Here is an 18,860-nt window from a genome sequence, read left to right on the forward strand (position 1 = left end):
CTTTAATAAACTATCACCTTGTGCCCAGTAAAAACAATCCTTCTTATTTGTACTTTTCAGCTGCTAGAATAGATGTAACTTCACCTGTGTGCCTATTTTTAGATGAGCTGCCTGCCCCCTCTCACTATTTTGAACCCTGTAAAGGGTCTTAGCCAAGAACAACAATGAGCAGGGTTGTAACAGGCAGTGATGGTTGAGAAGATCAGACCCCATCTAGCTGGGGGAGATGCCTAGGGCTCTCTTTCCTGCTATAGCTTTGCAGGGCGAACCCCTCTAGGGCTGTACTTATCAAGAGCAGCTCAAGTCATAGGCGCCAACTCCATGGGTGCTCCAGGGCTGGAGCACCCACAGGGAAAAATTAGCAGGTGCTCTGTACCCACCAGCAGCCAAGTTCTCCCTCCTTGCCTTCTCCCCCATCCCTCCCAGCGCTTCTTGCCCCCTGCTGCCTAACAGCTGTTTGGCAGGCTTAAGACTTTGGGGGGGGGGGGAGGAGGAAAAGAGGCAGGGCAGGGGTGGTTACTTGGGGGAATGGGGCGGGGCTAGGATGGGGAAAGGGAGGTGGGGCCGGGACTTTAGGGAAGGGGGAGGGTGTCAAGCACCCACCAGGTGGAGGGCAAGTCAGCGCCTATGGCTCCAGTACGTCGCAAGGCAGCCTGGCTTGCCTCCCCGCGCGGGAGCGGAGCGCAGTACACTCCCTGCTCCCCAAAAGGGGGGTAACCGCACCCAGGGCAGCAGAAGTAGCCCCATTAAGTCTCCCCTGCCCTCCCCCGGGGTGCTGGGCCGCCCGGCCCGGGGCGAACAAGCCGCAATCCGGCTCGTGGCCAAACACCCGGCGAGGCCCTTGGCAGAGGCTCTCCTGGGAGCCAGGCTGCAGCCCCACAGCGGCGCTGGACAAGCGGGCCTGGATGCGGGCTCCTCCCCCCACCCCAGCTCCAGGGGCGGGGACTCCCAGCAGCAGGTGGCGCAAAGTCCGGGACTGACCGCGCCGAGCCAGCCCCCCCCGCCCATTGCAGACCCGCCGCCGCCGCCGCCGGGGGTAGCGAGGAGTCAATGGGCGCGGCCGGAGTGGGGTCCCGCCGGCGCTGGGAGGTGCCTCGCGCGGGGCAGCGCCCGGCAACTCGCAGCCCCCAGCCCCGACCCGCCCGCAAGAGGCGTTCCGAGCTTCCCGGCCCATGCGCGTCCGGAGGGAAGTCAGCACAGCGACTGGACTCGTCAGGCAGCTGGTCAATCCCCCGCCCCGAAGCTGTCCGAAGCTGAACGGTTAAGCAAGAGATTGCAGGTGTCATGCCTGGAAAATTACTATAGCAGACCCCCCCCCCCACTCTTCCACTTACTAGCAAACACCCCCTGACCCCACAGGGAACCCTCAACCCGCAGAATTTGGGAGAGGTCGGGGTACAGCTGGTTAGCCCCGACCCCAACATTGCTGCGCAAATGTTGAGCTGTTGTATGCCGAAGTGAGCTGTAGCCAACCAAAGCTTAGGCTCTAATAAATTTCAGAGTAGCAGCCTTGTTAGTCTGTATTCACAAAAAGAAAAGGAGTACTTGTGGCACCTTAGAGAGATTAACAAATTTATTTGAGCCTAAGCTTTTGTGAGCCACAGCTCACTTCATCAGATGCATTCAGTGGATGCATCCGTTGAAGAGAGCTGTAGCCCACGAAAGCTTATGTTCAAATAAATTTGTAATCTCTAAAGTGCCACAATTACTCCCTGTTCTTTTAACTTCTCAAGAGGCACATGTTGGATGGGTGAACTCCTACATGCTGTTAAGGAATTGTTACCACGTGTAAGGGGACTGTTGCCCCCTTACTAACATTCAGTGGGGGTGTTTTGGTTGGCTAGCGCTCAGTACTAAAAGGGGAAGGGTCTATGGGAAACAAGGACCCTGAGACCGATAGTCTCAGGAACAATGGCCAATGCTCCAGGTCAGCCTGAATGACAGGGCGAGCAGCCTAATCAGGGAGTCAGGAGGCCAGGGAGGTCCCATCCTCCATGTGAGCTGGATTTGCCTGGATCAGACAGAGTGGGGCTGAGCTAAGGAGAAAGCAGGGGTCCAAGCTAAGCTGGGGAGCAGAGCTGTGCCAGATCCAGAGGGACCAGAAAAGCAGCCCAGAGAGAGCAGACCCTGTCCTGGGAGCAGAGCTGCAGCCCCAAAGCCAGAGGCACAGCCCAGAGAGAGCAGACTTGCCCTGGGAGCAGAGCTGCAGCAACCAGAGCCAGAGAGGGGCCAGAAAAGCAGCCCATGAAGCAGGTCAGTGCTGGGAGCAGAGTCCCAGAAGCAGCCTGCAGAGCAGACCTGTCCTGGGAGCAGAGCTGCAGCAACCAGAGGCAGAGGGGCCAAAGAAGCAGCCCAGGGAGCTGGAGGCAGAGCAGCAGCCACAGTGCAGAGACAGAGTGGGGCAGCTGGGGCTGGAGCAGTCCGGGGCTGGGTGCGGTGAACAGCTGGGGAGAACGAGGGGGACCATGAGCAGCAGGCCCAGCACAGGGAGACGCCTCAGCCAAGAGGCTCTGCAGGCCAGGCTTGGATCATAATCCCAACAGGGCGGGGGCGACACTGGGAAGAAGGGTCCTACCACTTAGAGCCTGAGAGCGTGTGGCCACCACCAAAGCAAGTGTCCAACCCACAGCATCCCTGCAGCACAGCCAGGGCCTGAGAAGAAGGCCTGGGACTTACAAGGAACAGACTGTGAAGTGCCCTGACATTCCAGAGACAGTTTGTGATAGGTTTCAGAGTAGCAGCCATGTTAGTCTGTATTCGCAAAAAGAAAAGCAGTACTTGTGGCACCTTAGAGACTAACAAATTTATTTGAGCATAAGCTTTCGTGAGCTACAGCTCACTTCATCGTGATGTGATGTTCCCTGCCACAGAGCGGGGTGATGTGTTTCCTTTAACCTTTCCCATTTTTCCTTATTCTTTTTAAAATTAATTGTTGATTTAATAACTTGCATTTGCTTTAACTTGTATGTAATGGTCAGTGGGTCAGAGAAGTGCCCAGTGCAGAGAGAGTACTCCGGAGTGGAGACACCCTAGCCCCTGTCCTAGGTGACCACAGCAGGGTTGGGGGTCGAGCCCCCCCAGTAACCCAGCCTTGTTGGGGTTACGAGAATTTTGCCAGACAGGAGAGTGGAAGGGGAGTCCTCAAGGGCAGGGAGGCCACTGGGTAAAGGAAGTGGGAGTAAGGACTCCGATCCTTTCGCTAGCCCACTTCACCAGGGTAGTGCAGAAGCCAGGAAGTTTCCCCACAATAGCAGGACTATTCCCCAAATTACACACGTTTGGACATCTGCCCCGATTAAACCAGTGTGACAGGCGCTAGGATGGCTGTGTTGTACCATTGGTTTTTCAGCCACGTTTCATGTCCTTTTTATAAAACTGCTCTTCAAAGGACACAGAAACAAAAATGGCACATCATGGGGCTTGATTATTGATGATCTCAAGACTTCCAGCCTTCTGATATTTGCTCAGTATACACATTAAAAATGGAATCTCTTTTATGTTTTAATCTGCAAAAACGAACCAGGGATTGAGAGTCCAGTTTGATTCTTCCTAGCCAGCCTATCTTCCCCAGCTGTAAAAGTTCTGCATCTGGCACTTAGTTAATAATTTTGCTGCGGATGCATGAGCCAGGATAGACTCCAGATCTCTCTTTCTGAGCGTGTTGGGTCCGCAGGGCAAACAAGTTAAAATAGTTTACATCTGTCATTGAAGTCAGCAGACCTGCATCTGAATAGGCAAGTAGATCTTCTGAGTGAGAAGGCACCATTTTTACATTGTAGCTTTTCTCTGGAAAATAATATGACCTGCAGCTGGAGGTGCATAAATGTATTTGATATGTTGTATTTATATTTGAATTATGTAAACACATTTTAACATCAACGTTTTCTTATAAAAGATGTACAGTCATCCTAAAGTGTTATTGGTGGTGAGCTGATGCTGTTTAAATCAAATGACTCATGACAACCTTCAGTCCTTTGAAACACGATTGGGTGGAGTGGAAGTAATGTATGTCAAATGGGGAAGGATGCACATGCCAGGACTACACAGATCTAGTGGATAAGGTATTGGACTGGAGTGCAGGTGTGTTGGGTTCTATTCCTGGATCTGCTTCTGCCCTTCTGTGTGAACCTTGGCAAGTCACTTCACTGCTGTGTGCCTCAGTTTCCCCAGCTATAAAATGTGGATAACAATACTAATCAACTTCTCCCATAGCTTGATGATGGAAAAACTCTTTAAGAGCTAAGTATTATTATTATTAGGGCTGTCAATCACAGTTAACTCACCCGATGAATGCAAACAAATTAATCACAATTTAAAAAATCAGAATTAATTGCAAAGTTAAACCAACTGACATTTATTAAATATTTTGAATATTTTTCTACATTTTCATATATATTGTATTCTGTGTTGTAATTGAAATCAAAGTGTATATTATTTATTATAAACATTTGCACCGTAAAAATAATAAACAAAAGAAATAGTGTTTTTCAATTTACCTCATACCAGTACTGTAGTGCAATCTCTTTGTGGTGCAAATGCAATTTACAAATGCAGATTTTCTGTGTGTGTGTGTGTCACATAACTGCACTCAATAGCAAAACAATGTGAAACTTCAGAGCCTACAAGTCCATTCGGTTCTACTTCTTGTTCAGCCAATCACTAAGACAAACAAGTTTGTTTACATTTACAGGAGATAATGCTGCCCGCTTCTTATTTACGTCACCTGAAAGTGAGAACAGGCATTTGCATAGCACTTTTGTAACCAGCATTGCAAGGTATTTACATGCCAGATATGCTATACATTTATATGCCTCTTCATACTTCAGCCACCATTCCAGAGGACATGTGTCCATGCTGTTGAAGCTCATTAAAAAAATGTGTTAATCAAATTTGTGACTGAACTCCTTGGGGAGAATTATATGTCTCCTGCTCTGTTTTACCATCATTCTGCCATATATTTCGTGTTATAGCAGTCTCGGATGATGACTCAGCACATGTTGTTCGTTTTAAGAACATTTTCACTGCAGATTTCACAAAATGCAAAGAAGGTAGGATTTCTAAAGATAGCTAAAGCACTCAACCCAAAGATTAAGAATCTGAAGTGCCTTCCAAAAATCTGAGAGGAAGCGGGTGTGCAGCATGCTTTCAGAAGTCATAGAAGAGCAACACTCGAATGCGGAAAGTACAGAACCCAAACCGCCAAAAAAGAAAATCAACCTTCTGCTGGTGGCATTGGACTCAGATAATGAAAATGAACATGCATCGGTTCGCAATGCTTTGGATTGTTATTGAGCAGAACCCATCATCAGCATGGATGCATGTCCCCTGGAATGGTGGTTGAAGCATGAAGGGATCTATGAATTTTTAGGTTTCAGAGTAACAGCCGTGTTAGTCTGTATTCGCAAAAAGAAAAGGAGGACTTGTGGCACCTTAGAGACTAACCAATTTATTTGAGCATAAGCTTTCATGAGCTACAGCTCACTTCATCGGATGCATAAAGTGGAGAATACAGTGAGGAGATTTATATACACACAGACCGTGAAAAAATGGGTGTTTATCATACACATTGTAAGGAGAGCGATCACTTAAGATGAGCTGTTACCAGCAGAAGAGTGGAGTGGGGGGAGAGAAAACCTTTTGAAGTGATAATCAAGGTGGGGCATTTCCAGGAGTTAACAAGAACGTCTGAGGAACAGTGGGGGGATGGGGGGGAGGAATAAACAAGGGGAAATAGTTTTACTTTGTATAATGACTCAACCACTCCCAGTCTCTATTCAAGCCTAAGTTAATTGTATCCAATTTGCAAATTAATTGTCCTCACCCATAACTGTTTTACATTTGGGGACAATGTATACCTTCAAACCAGCGGCACTGCTACGCGTACCCGCATGGCCCCACAGTACGCCAACATTTTTACGGCTGACTTAGAACAACGCTTCCTCAGCTCTCGTCCCCTAATGCCCCTACTCTACTTGCGCTACATTGATGACATCTTCATCATCTGGACCCATGGAAAAGATGCCCTTGAGAAATTCCACCATGATTTCAACAATTTCCATCCCACCATCAACCTCAGCCTGGACCAGTCCACACAAGAGATCCACTTCCTGGACACTACAGTGCTAATAAGCGATGGTCACATAAACACCACCCTATACCGGAAACCTACTGACCGCTATTCCTACTTACATGCCTCCAGCTTTCACCCAGACCACACCACACGATCCATTGTCTACAGCCAAGGTCTACGATACAACCGCATTTGCTCCAACCCCTCAGACAGAGACAAACACCTACAACATCTCTATCAAGCATTCTTACAACCAATACCCACCTGCTGAAGTGAAGAAACAGATTGACAGAGCCAGAAGAGTACCCAGAAGTCACCTACTACAGGACAGGCCCAACAAAGAAAATAACAGAACGCCGCTAGCTGTCACCTTCAGCCCCCAACTAAAACCTCTCCAACGCATTATCAAGGATCTACAACCTATCCTGAAGGACGACCCATCACTCTCACAGATCTTGGGAGACAGGCCAGTCCTTGACTACAGACAGCCCCCCAACCTGAAGCAAATACCAGCAACCACACACCAGAACCTCTAACCCAGGAACCTATCCTTGCAACAAGCCCATTGCCAACTGTGCCCACATATCTATTCAGGGGACACCATCATAGGGCCTAATCACATCAGCCACACTATCAGAGGCTCGTTCACCTGCACATCTACTAATGCGATATATGCCATCATGTGCCAGCAATGCCGCTCTGCCATGTACATTGGTCAAACTGGACAGTCTCTATGTAAAAGAATAAATGGACACAAATCAGATGTCAAGAATTATAACATTCATAAACCAGTCGGAGAACACTTCAATCTCTCTGGTCACTCGATTTCTCACCTAAAAGTGACTATTCTTGAACAAAAAAACTTCAAAAACAGACTCCAATGAGAGACTGCTGAATTGGAATTAATTTGCAAATTGGATACAATTAACTTAGACTTGAATAGAGACTGGGATAATTGAGTCACTATACAAAGTAAAGCTATTTCCCCTTGTTTATTCCTGCTCCCCCCACCCCCCGCCCCGCACTGTTCCTCAGATGTTCTTGTTAATTCCTGGAAATGTGCTGGAAATGCCCCACCTTGATTATCACTTCAAAAGGTTTTCTCTCCCCCCACCCCACACTCCTGCTGGTAATAACTCATCTTAAGTGATCGCTCTCCTTACAGTGTGTATGATAAACACCCATTTTTTCACGGTCTGTGTGTATATAAATCTCCCCACCGTATTTTCCACTGCATGCATCCGATGAAGTGAGCTGTAGCTCACAAAAGCTTATGCTCAAATAAATTAGTTAGTCTCTAAGGTGCCACAAGTATTTTTACGAATTTTTAGTGCATCTGGCACGTAAACAACTTGTGATGCCGGCTACAATAGTGGCATGCGAATACTTGTTCTCACTTTCAGGTGACATAAACAAGAAGTGGGCAGCATTATCTTCTGCAAATGGAAACAAACTTGTTTGTCTGAACAAAAAGTATGACTGAGTGGACTTGCAGGCTCTAAAATTTTACATTGTTTTATTTTTTAATGCATTTTTGTACATAATTCTACACCTGTAATTTCAACGTTCATGATAAAGAGATTGCACTACAGTACTTGTATTTGGTGAATTGAAAAATACTATTTTGTTTTTTACAGTGCAAATATTTGTAATAAAAAATAAATATAAAGTGAGCACTGTGCTCTTTGCATTCTGTGTTGTAATTGAAATCAATATATTTGAAAATGTAGAAAATATCCAAAAATATTTAAATAAATGGTATTCTATTAGTGGTTAACTTTAACTGTGTTTCAGTAGAACCTATGCTTAGTGAGGCAAAACTGATTTTACATCCTTGTTCTGGTGTATCTGGGAGGACAGGAGACAGGGTTTGATGTTCTGCTAGAGAGGAGCCTAGGGTAACATCTTGGGGTGTGAGCAAACCTTGCCAAGAGAGAGACAGTGTCAGATCCACACCAGTTGTCAAAGCAATCTATGATTATATCACATGGAAATAAAGCTGGAAATAACAATGAGGTCATCTCATCTGTCTCCCTGCCAGTACAGGAGTAGTCCCTACAGCACACTAGCTATTACATGGTCCAGCCTTATTTTAAGTGTGCCAAGCAATGGGGCTTCTGACTCTTCTCTTCACTGGGCTGTGGAACAGACAACTGTCAGCCAAAAACCTTTCCTGCTCTTTAAGTTTTGATTATCCATTTTTAGTTTAATCCTGTTGCTTCTAGTTAACTCCTTGCAGCACCATGGAGAATGACAGAGTGCTGGGTATTATTTTTTATAAATATCATCTGCCCCTCAGTTTGCCTGTTTGTATTATCCCGCCTGAATGCATAGAGTTAAATCAAAGGAGGCTGTTAAGGAGAAACTGAAAGGGAATGAAACAATGGTAAAAATCTACTCAAATGCCCAAGTGTCTTGTGTGGGAGGGGAATAGGAGGGCAAGGAAATGAGTGAATGGCATTGAATCCTCTGGAAAACTCTCTGTATGAACTCCGTGTGTTTACTCAAAGGTGGAAAATGGGCAGGAGAGAGTTTGGCAAGGTGTGGCAGGAAGTGGACGGGAAATAGCAGAAACTCAACAGAAACTCAACAAAACATTCCTTAGCTAAACTGTGGGGAAATTCCAGTGAGAACTAATGCAGATTGTGACATACGGGCGGAGAGGGGAAGTCTCTAGGGCCATGCTACCCCATTCCAGGGGTTGTACAGACCAGTCAGACCCATCAGAAAAAGAAAGCAAACACTTAGAGGAAGAAAGTGGCCTGGGACTAGTAATTTGTGGTTTGTGAAGAAACCCAGGCTGATGACTATCTAGGATCAGGAACGGGAGCCTTGAAGAGTGGGTGGGTGGGTGAAAGTTCCCTTATTTGTTCAACCAGAAGGAACCCTTGGAAAGTGGGGTCACAAGGCTGTAAGAGTGGTTAGGCCTCTACACCAGGTCAGGATGTAAGCAGACTCCTCCTTCATGACAGGGAGAGATGATGGTGGGAACTGGGGCTGCTGACAGATTCTCTCCGAGCCAGGGCAGTTCTGTTTATATTTTGGACACTGACGGCCAGATCTGTAACTCCAGCAGTAACGTCACAAAGGAACTGGCTTGTGGGAGAGGGTTTTTTTAACTTTAATGTCAGGCTGTAGTTTATTTGTTTTGGACTCTGAGTGCCATGCCTCAGAATATCTCAGCAGATATGTCTGGGAGAAAGAAAAACATAGGAATAGTTTGACTTCTATATTGGCGGGGGGGCAGGATGTAGCTTGACTTCTATATTGGGGGTTGCACCCCCCCAATACCTGCCCCCCTTGGGTTTTTAGGGTGCGATGGTCTCTGGGAGCAGAGCCAGCATGGGCTCGGAGGCTGCCGGGAGTGGAAATTGGCATGGCCATGGCGGATGTTGATACTGACCCACAGGCTGGGTGGCCCGCTGAACTGAGTCAGGGTGGAGAAGATGCTTCCTCCCTGAGCCCTGCCATGCAGGGCTGGTCCCTGTGAACGTTCCTCTGCAACCCACCTAGGGGTCATGCCCCACAGGTTGAAAACCTGTGGTATACAGTTTTGAGGGGGGGGGAATGCCCATACATGCCCCTGAAATCTCTGCCCATGAAGAAAAACTCCTGGTTTCTTTCTTTTTTCTTTGAAAGAACTCCATAGGCACAGCCCTCTGCGAATGCTAGTCTGCCACACTGATCCTCTGAGCATTAACTCCCTGTTATTCCACTTTGTATGGTCAAACTTCCTTAGGGAATGGCGGGGGCTGGCACAGGGCGAAAGGCATTGGTGCTGGTAGAGGGTTTGGTCCTCATTGATGGTGCTCTAGACCTCCACTGATGTGTTAGCTGATGAGTCCCAGGGATTTCAGAAGAGCCCTGCCTCCAGCCATATCAACGTATTGCCTAAATCAAGTTCTCCCTCTCCACTGCAGTTATAGAATCATAGAACTGGAAGGGACCTTGAGAGGTCATCTAGTCCAGTCCCCTGCACTCAAGACAGGGCTAAGTATTAACTAGAACATCCCTGACAGGTGTCTGTCCAGTCTGCTTTTAAAAACCTCCAATGATGGAGATTCCACAACCTCCCTCGGCAATTTATTTCAGTGCTTAACCACCCTGACAGAAAGATTTTCCTAATGTCCAACCTAAACAGCCTTTGCTGCAATTTAAGCCCATTGCTTCTTGTCCTCTCCTCAGAGGTTAATGAGAACAGTTTTCTCCCTCCTCCTTGTAACAACCTTTTATGTATTTTGAAAACTGTCATCATGTCTGCCCCCCCCCAAGTCTTCTCTTCTCCAGGCTAAACAAACCCATTTTTTTCCCTCTTAGGTCATGTTTTCTAGGCCTTTCATCATTTTTTTTGTTCTCCTCTGGACTTTCTCCAATTCGTCCACATCTTTCCTGAAATGTGGCACCCGGAACTGCACACAATACTCCAGCTGGGTCCTGAGTAGAGCGGAAGAATGACTTCTCATGTCTTGCTTACAACACTCCTGCTGTTGTGGGAAGTTATGGAGGGGTGTCAGATAATTATTTAATGAGTGTAGATATTGAGTGGAATATCACTCAAAGAGTTAACGCTTTATGACCATGAAAACACAAACTGTCAAATCACATGTGAAAATATACAAAGGAAACATCCTTCCGTCAGACTCTATGTTCTCAAGCAGCATTTTTCTTACTTTGCCTGCCTGTCAATTTCAGTGATTAGGGATAGAAAGAAATATTTTGGGTCGGTATGTGTAGATACAGTGAAATTACCATTTCAGAGGGTAAAATTTGATCTCTTCCGTTGTTGCATGCAGTGGTGTTGTGGCTGTGTTGGTCCCAGGGTATCAGAGAGACAAGGTGGATGAGGTTATTTCTTTTATTGGACCAACTTGTGTTGGTGAGGAAGCTATGGCCTCACCCACCTTGTGTTACTTACGGTGAAACTGACGTGTATCAATAACAATATAAACCTTCCAAGTCTATCCATAGTTTCACAATGTTTTCCATGCCAGGACTCCCCCTACTCAGGTTCCAGCTAAGTGGAAGGAGGGTCTTCGCTCCCATTTAGCAACATGGGCCTGCCCAGAGCCTGCACCACGTGTGTTCTTCACCAGCTCTGTTTTGAAGGTTTAAGTAGTGTGTAAACCTTAATGGCCCTTCTGCACAGAGGTGAACTTCACCTTCTGTGAATATTGTCTTGAATACTGACTTTGTTTTGGTTGTGTTCATGCGCTCCGCCCTTCCCCCGCCCCTCCCCCCACTTTTTTTCTCTCTTTTGCTTAAATATTCCAATTTACTGTCAGGAATGTTCATGTGAACAGTTTTAAACCAATATTAAAAGAATACTTATGGGAAAGTGTAGAGAAGAGACATGGCCTCCCTCAGAGGTGGACCAGGAGGGACCACAACCCACTCCCTGGGTTGTAGAGCCAGGGAAGCTCCACTTGCCCTGACGGAAGCTAAGGCATGGGACAGGATGTTGAAGCGGAAGTACAAAAGGTGAGCCCTGCAGCTCCATTGGGCTGGAGCTGCTGAGGGAGACAGACGCTTCTCCCCTGCTGCCGGAGCAGGATGCTGACGAGGACTGCTGCTGTCCCAAGGACTTGCCTGAGCTTCCAGAGCACCCTGCCACTTCAGACACCTGAGAAGCTGCTGGGACTACCATTGGCAGTGTATCCTGGGGAGAAGGAAAGCCACCCCTACATGCAGGTACACTCCAGCAGGAGGGGAGGAAGTAGCCCAGGGACAGCTGACTGCAGTCTGACTGTGGTACTGCCTGCTGATAGGTCAGGGTGTTGCAGCTGGACTTCCTGCTGACCCCAGGGGCGAAACACTGCTACTGTTAGGGCCCTGGGCTGGGACCAGGTGGAGTTGGGTGGACCCAAGTCCCTCTACCCCTGCTGAGGTGGCAGCCTCCCCACCAGAGGCCAGGAGGTCTGTGCTAGTCTACCATCCACCGGAACTATAGGATGCTAGACCCTTTATTGCTCTGACCTCTCTGCTGCCCTGCCATGCCTGAGGGCCTGGGCTCACAGATCCTTTGCTGCTCTCCCTGACTGCAGGCCAGAGCCCCTGATGGTTGGTGCCCCATCCTGCCTAAGGGTCAGGGTTCATAGATAAGGCTGTGAGTTTGTCATGGAAGTCACAGAAGTCATGGATTCAGTGACTTTCCAGGATCTCTGCGACTTCTGCACTGACGATGCGGCTGGCCCTCCCTCAGCTCCTAGTTTACTGTCCTTATTCCTCTGTAGAGAAGTAAAGTGTGCAATTGTAAATGGCTTGTCTCATTTTTGTAAAGTCCAGCCACGTGGAAGTTTGTGTGGAAGGTTGGTTTTGTATGCTTATCCGGTGGTTCCTCAGTTTCTTTGAGAGTGTGTGGCACAATCTCTCATCATAGTCAGTATAGTATGTCGATTGCAATGGATTTTTTACCTTCAGTCCATTTGGTATGATGTCCATCTGTTTGCACTTGAGAGGAAGATGATATCTGTCTGTATCTGTGTGAGTTTTTTCATGAAGTTGATAGATTATCCCTAGCGTCCCTCCTGTACTTGCGCTACATTGCTGACATCTTCATCATATGGACCCACGGGAAGGAAGCCCTTGAAGAATTCCACCTGGATTTCAACAACTTCCACCCCACCATCAGCCTCAGCCTGGACCAGTCCACACAAGAGATCCACTTCCTAGACACTACAGTGCAAATAAGTGATGGTCACATAAACACCACCCTATACTGGAAACCTACTGACCGCTATACTTACCTACATGCCTCCAGCTTCCATCCAGGACACATCACATGATCCATTGTCTACAGCCAAGCCCTAAGAGACAACCGCATTTGCTCCAATCCCTCAGACAGAGACAAACACCTACAAGAGCTTTATCAAGCATTCTTAAAACTACAGTGCCCACCTAGGAAAGTGAAAAAACAGATTGGCAGAGCGAGACTGGTACCCAGAAGTCACCTACTACAGGACAGGCCCAACAAGCAAAATAACAGAACATCACTGGCCATCACGTACAGCCTCCAGCTAAAACCTCTCCAGCACATCATCAACGATCTATAACCTATCCTGGAAAACGATCTCTCACTCTCACAAATGTTGGGAGGCAAGGCCTTGCTTACAGACAGCACCCCCAACCTGAAGCAAATACTCGCCAGCAACTACACACCACACCACAGAAACACTAACCCTGGAACCAATCCCCGAAACAAACCCCGTTGTCTATTCTGTCCCCATATCTACTCTAGCGACACTATCATAGGACCCAACCACACCAGCCACACCATCAGGGGCTCATTCACCTGCACATCTACTAATGTGATGTATGCCATCATGTGCCAGCAATGCCCCTCTGCCATGTACATTGACCAAACGGACAGACTCTACATAAAAGGATAAATGGACACAAATCAGACATCAGAAATGGTAACATACAAAAGCCAGTAGGAGAACACTTCAATCTCCCTGGACATTCAAGAACAGATTTAAAAGTAGCCATCCTTCAACAACAAAAACTTCAAAAACAGACTTCAAAGAAAAACTGCAGAGCTACAATTCAGTTGCAAACTTAACACCATTAATTTGGGCTATAATAGGGACTGGGAGTGGCTGGCTCACTACAAAAGCAATTTTCCCTCTCTTGGTATTGACACCTCCTCATCAATTATTGGGAGTGGACTGCATCCACCCTGACTAAATTGGCCTTGTCAGCACTGGTTCTCCAGTTGTAAGGTAACTCCCTTCGCTTCCTGTGACAGTACATTTATCCCTGTATCTGTAATTTTCACTCCATGCATTTGAAGAAGTGGTTTTTTACCCACAAAAATTTATGCCCAAATAAATCTGTTAGTCTTTAAGATGCCACCAGACTCCTCATTGTTTTAGTGGATGGAGTGTACTTAGTTTTTCAGAAAGCCTCTGACAAGATCCCTCATCTTAAGTTCTTAAGCAAAGTAAATTGCCATGGGATAAGAGGGAAGGTCTTCTCCTGGATTAGTAACTGGTTAAAAGATAGGAAACAAAGGGAAGGAATAAATAGTCAGTTTTCAGAATGGAGAGAAGTAAATAGTGGTGTCCCCCAGGGGTCTGTACTGGGACTGTGCTGTTCAACTTATTCATAAATCATCTGGAAAACGGGGTAAACAGTGAGGTGGCAAAAATTGCAGATGATACAAAACTACTCAAGATAGTTAGGTCCAAAGCAGACTGTGAAGAGCTACAAAGGGATCTCCCATACTGGGTGATTGGGCAACAAAATGGCAGATGAAATTCAATGTAGATAAATGCAAAATAATGCACATTGGAAAACATAATCCTAATTATACATATAAAATGATGGGGATAAATTAGCTGTTACCACTCAAGAAAGAGATCTTGGAGTCATTGTGGACAGTTCCCTGAAAACATCCACTAAATGTGCAGTGGCAGTCAAAAAAGCAAACAGAATGTTGGGAATCATTAGGAAAGAGATAAATAATGAGACAGAAAATATCATATTGTCTCTTTACAAATCAATGGTGTGTCCACATCTTGAATACTGCGTGCAGATGTGGTCACCCTATCTCAAAAAAGATGAATTGGAAAAGGTTCAGAAAAGGGCAACAAAAATTATTAGGGGTATGGAACAGCTTCCGTATGGGGAGAGATTTAAAAAGATTGGGATTTTTCTGACTAATGGGGAATATGATAAAGATCTATGAAGTCATGACTGGTGTGGAGAAAGTAAATAAGGAAGTGTTATTTAGTGCTTCTCAAGAACTAGGGGTCACCAAACAAACTAATAGGCATCAGGTTTAAAACAAACCAAAGGAAGTATTTCTTCACACAACGCACAGCCAACCTGTGGAACTCTTTGCCAGCAGATGTTTTAAAGGCCAAGACTACAATAGAGTTCAAAAAGAACTGGATACGTTCATGGAGGATAGGTCCATCAATGGCTATTAGATAGGATGGGCAGAGATGCATGACCATACTCCGAAGTATCCCTAGTCTCTGTTTCCCAGAAGCTGGGAATGGATGACAGGATGGATCACTTGATGATTACCTGTTCTGTTCATTCCCTCTGCAGCACCTAGAATTGGCCACTGTGGGAAGACAGGATACTGGGCTAGATGGACCATTGGTCTGACCCAGTATGGCCATGCTTATGTTCTCAGAGAGGAACACAGGGGTTGCCAGACTGACTCAGAGTCAAGTCACACAATACTGTCTCTGACAGCAACCAGTAACAGATGTCTCAGGGTTGGTCCCTGGAGCAAGGGGGGGGAGGGGGGAAGGGCATGGGTAAACTGCAAGCACAGCAGGGCTGGGGAGGGGGTAAACAGAATCCCCCCCACCGCCACCCCTGCCCACATAGAGCGGGTACCTACCTGGTTCTGGCCCATTCTCTTCGTCTCTCTCTGCACTGAGCTGCCCCTCCTCCCGCAGCAGCGGACAGGTTCTCTTCCAGCCCTCTGGGGTGGGTGTTGGGAGTGGGATGAGCGGAGGCTAATGTGGTTACTCCTATAACCAGTCTTTTAGTTTCCAGTCAGCACTGGTAACCGGACACTCAGATCCTGTTTTTACTGGAGTTTCCAGTGTAAAACTGGATACCTGGCAACAGGGCTGCCAGAAAAGCCGGCGGGGGGGGAGGGGAGGGAAGCAATCATTTTTAAGCGGGGGGGGGAAGCAAGTGGTGGGTGGGCTAGGGAGTGGAGAGGAGCTAGTGGGCAGGGCTGTGTGAGGGGTGCAGGGTCAGGACAGGGGGCTGGGTATGTGTGGGGATGCAGGAGTCAGGATGGGGCTGGGAGGTGTGAGGGGGTGCAGGGGTCGGGGCAGGGGGTGTGGGCTGGGGTCCTGAGGGTGCTCACGGCAAGGGGCTGGAGGGGGTAGCTCCGATTCCACCCCCTTCCCCAAGGTCCCACCCCCATCTCTTCTCCTCCTCCTCCCTGGAACAGCGAGCATGCTGAGGCTCCGCTCTTCCCCCTCCCTCCTGCGGGCAAACAGCTGATCGGCAGCAGGGAGGGGGAGGGGAGGGAACGCAGCACGCTGGGGGAAGAGGTGGGGGAAAAGCTTGGCTGCTGGCAGAGTCTGCCCTGCTGCAGCAGGAGCCAGCAGCATCAAGCTTCTGCCCCCAGAAGAGAGAGCGGGGGGCAGAGAAGAGTGGGCCCCGCACCATGGTAAATCTGGTACTGTGAATAGAGCACGCGTCAGGCACTCACTAATCGGAGCTGAGGGTCAGTGCTGGAGGCAGAAGTCAGGACTCACAACAGAGGCTCAGAAGTGGAGTAAGACCTGATGCCAGAGCCAAGGGGTAGAGTGAAAATCAGAAGTCAGGAATTGGAGCTGAGGGTCAGACTCAGGTTACATAGAGCGAGGCAAGGCAGGGACAGGGCTGGGAACAAGCAGGCATGGACAAATGCTTAGAGCAGCCAGCACCATGCTGCTGGTCTTAACAGCAGGTCTGTTGATCTCTTCAGCCAATCAGGCAGTTTGGGCAATCAGCTGGCTGAACCGGGGCCCCGCTACGCTTGTTAGAGTGCCTGAGGGTTAAGCTAGCTCAGGGGAGGGCAAACTATGGGCCACAGGCTGGATCTGGCCCATCAGATCTTTCAGTCCGGCCCACGGGATTGGCAGCCCGGTGGCGCAGTGAGACTAAGGCAGGCTGCCTGCCCTGGCCCTGTGCCACTCCTGGAAGCAGCTGGCACCACATCCCTGTGGCCCCTGGGGGGAGGGGGGAATCAGAGGGCTCCATACGCTGCCCTCACCTGCAGGCACCGCCCCCCACAGCTCCCATTGGCCAGGAACGGGGAACTGCGGCCAATAGGAGCTTCGGGGGTGGTACCCATAGGCAAGGGTAGTGTGTGGCGGAGCCACCTGCCCCACCCTCAGGAGCTGGTGCTGGACACGCTGGCCACTTCCGGGAGCGGTGCGGGGCCAGGGCAGGCAGAGAGTCTGCCTTAGCCCCACTGCGCACCACTGCCACCCCAGAGCCACTCGAGGTAAGCTGCGTCAGGCCAGAGCCTGCACCCCGAACTCCTCCTGCACCCCAGCCCCCTGCCCTGAGCCCTCGACCCCCTGCCTTGAGTCCCCTGCTGCACCCTGTTCCCCTCCTGCACCCCAAACCCTGCCCCGAGCCCCCTCCTGTACCCTGCACCCCTCATGCACCCCAACCCCTTGCCCTGAGCCCCTTCCTGCACACCACACCCCCTCCGACACCCTGCACTCCTTCCCACACCCCAACCCCCTGCCCTAGCCCTACATTCATGGCTCTGCATACAATTTCCCCACGCAGCTGTGGCCCTTGGGCCAAAAAGTTTGCCCACGCTGGAGCTAGCTGGTAAGCAGGCTAGCTGTGGGTCCTTACTCTTGACACTTAGGTACTTTAGTAGCCTCTTGATAGGGACCATGGAAAAAGCCCAATAAATTGCATCAAATGGTTCTTTTTTCTCCCATTCAACAAATTCCAATAAATATCTCTGCAGAAACCATGCTTGGTTAGACTCTGTCGTATCACAATTTCCAGGTGTTTCATTATACTATTTTAAACTATTGTTTCAACCACTTGTTCACCAGAGACAGATGCTGGGCTTACTGCTCAATAGTTCCCCAGCCGCCCCCATAAACCTTTTCTAAACGTAGGCACAGAAAGAAGAAAAGGGAGATCGCCATACTCCTGTGTGACATGCCCTTTATAAGTCTGCCTTAATCTGATTGAACGGTAGAAGTAGTGGGTTTCTTATGCATCTCCATAGAGAAGAGCCAGCTGAACTGTCATCTTTGCCAGCCCTTTGATTTCCACACTCCAGCACTGCTCAGCACATCAGAGTGCCCACCTCAGTTCCTCACATACATTCTCACTCCGGACTCTGGGGATCCAGGAAGACGAAACAGACAATAAAGGGCAAAGGGGGCTCTTGGGAGACACTGGCAGTTGGGAGGTGCAGAAGGAAAGAAAGGCACTGGGGGATTGAGTGGGGGAAGGGAACAAGTGAGGCTGTGGAGAAGTAGACGGTAAAGCAGGCTGCACAGGGAGCCTGCAGTATGGGGGAATGGGGCTCTGGGAGAGGGAGTCAAGACTGTATCTGCCCAGACATTATCAGTACATAAGACTCTACTCCCACAGCATTGCTACCTCAGTTCCATGGCACATTAGGCAGCAGCCCTGCACAGAGCCACTGATGTGCCAATAGCTTGATGCATGCAGACTCAGGTCCCTGGCATAGGTGGTGCATAGACTGGGTTTTAGTTCCTCCATTGACAGAGCATGGTCCGAGAGTCCCATAGGAGTTACAGGTACACTAACACCATGTATGCCTGCGACAAGGTACATGCTCACGCTGCACCCCACAATGCGGCCCGCTCTTTGAACACAAAGTTGCCCCACCTATGGCTCATCCTTTTATACATTGATACAAAGAAGTTATGTACAGTATTACACTCCAGATGGTGTTAGTTACCACCCTTGTACTTGGTAGTTTGAACAAAACATCCTTTGGGCTTGGTGTGTTCTTGTACCATTCCTTAGGAATGTTACTTGAGAGATCTGTGTGTTTTTGTACCCTCCTCTCTAGTCAAGAATGTGCTTACTTGGTGTTAGCTGACTGCAGACACGAGCCTGTTGTTATTCTGTCAAGGCCAGGGCAACTCTGATTCACACTGTTAGTTATGCCTAGGGCTCCAGCAAGGCCTACAACCAGTAGTGCATTTGAAATCAATGGGTAATGAGTATTCAGGTAAGTATTTTTGCAATATGGGGTCCAATTTTAATCAAAATACCGTAAAAGATCTTCAGTGGGTACTTTTATTTTTTTGCTAGTATTTTT

The sequence above is a fragment of the Lepidochelys olivacea genome (assembly GCF_965140295.1).
Source record: "Lepidochelys olivacea isolate rLepOli2 genome assembly, chromosome: 9".
NCBI classification, from domain to species: domain Eukaryota; kingdom Metazoa; phylum Chordata; order Testudines; family Cheloniidae; genus Lepidochelys; species Lepidochelys olivacea.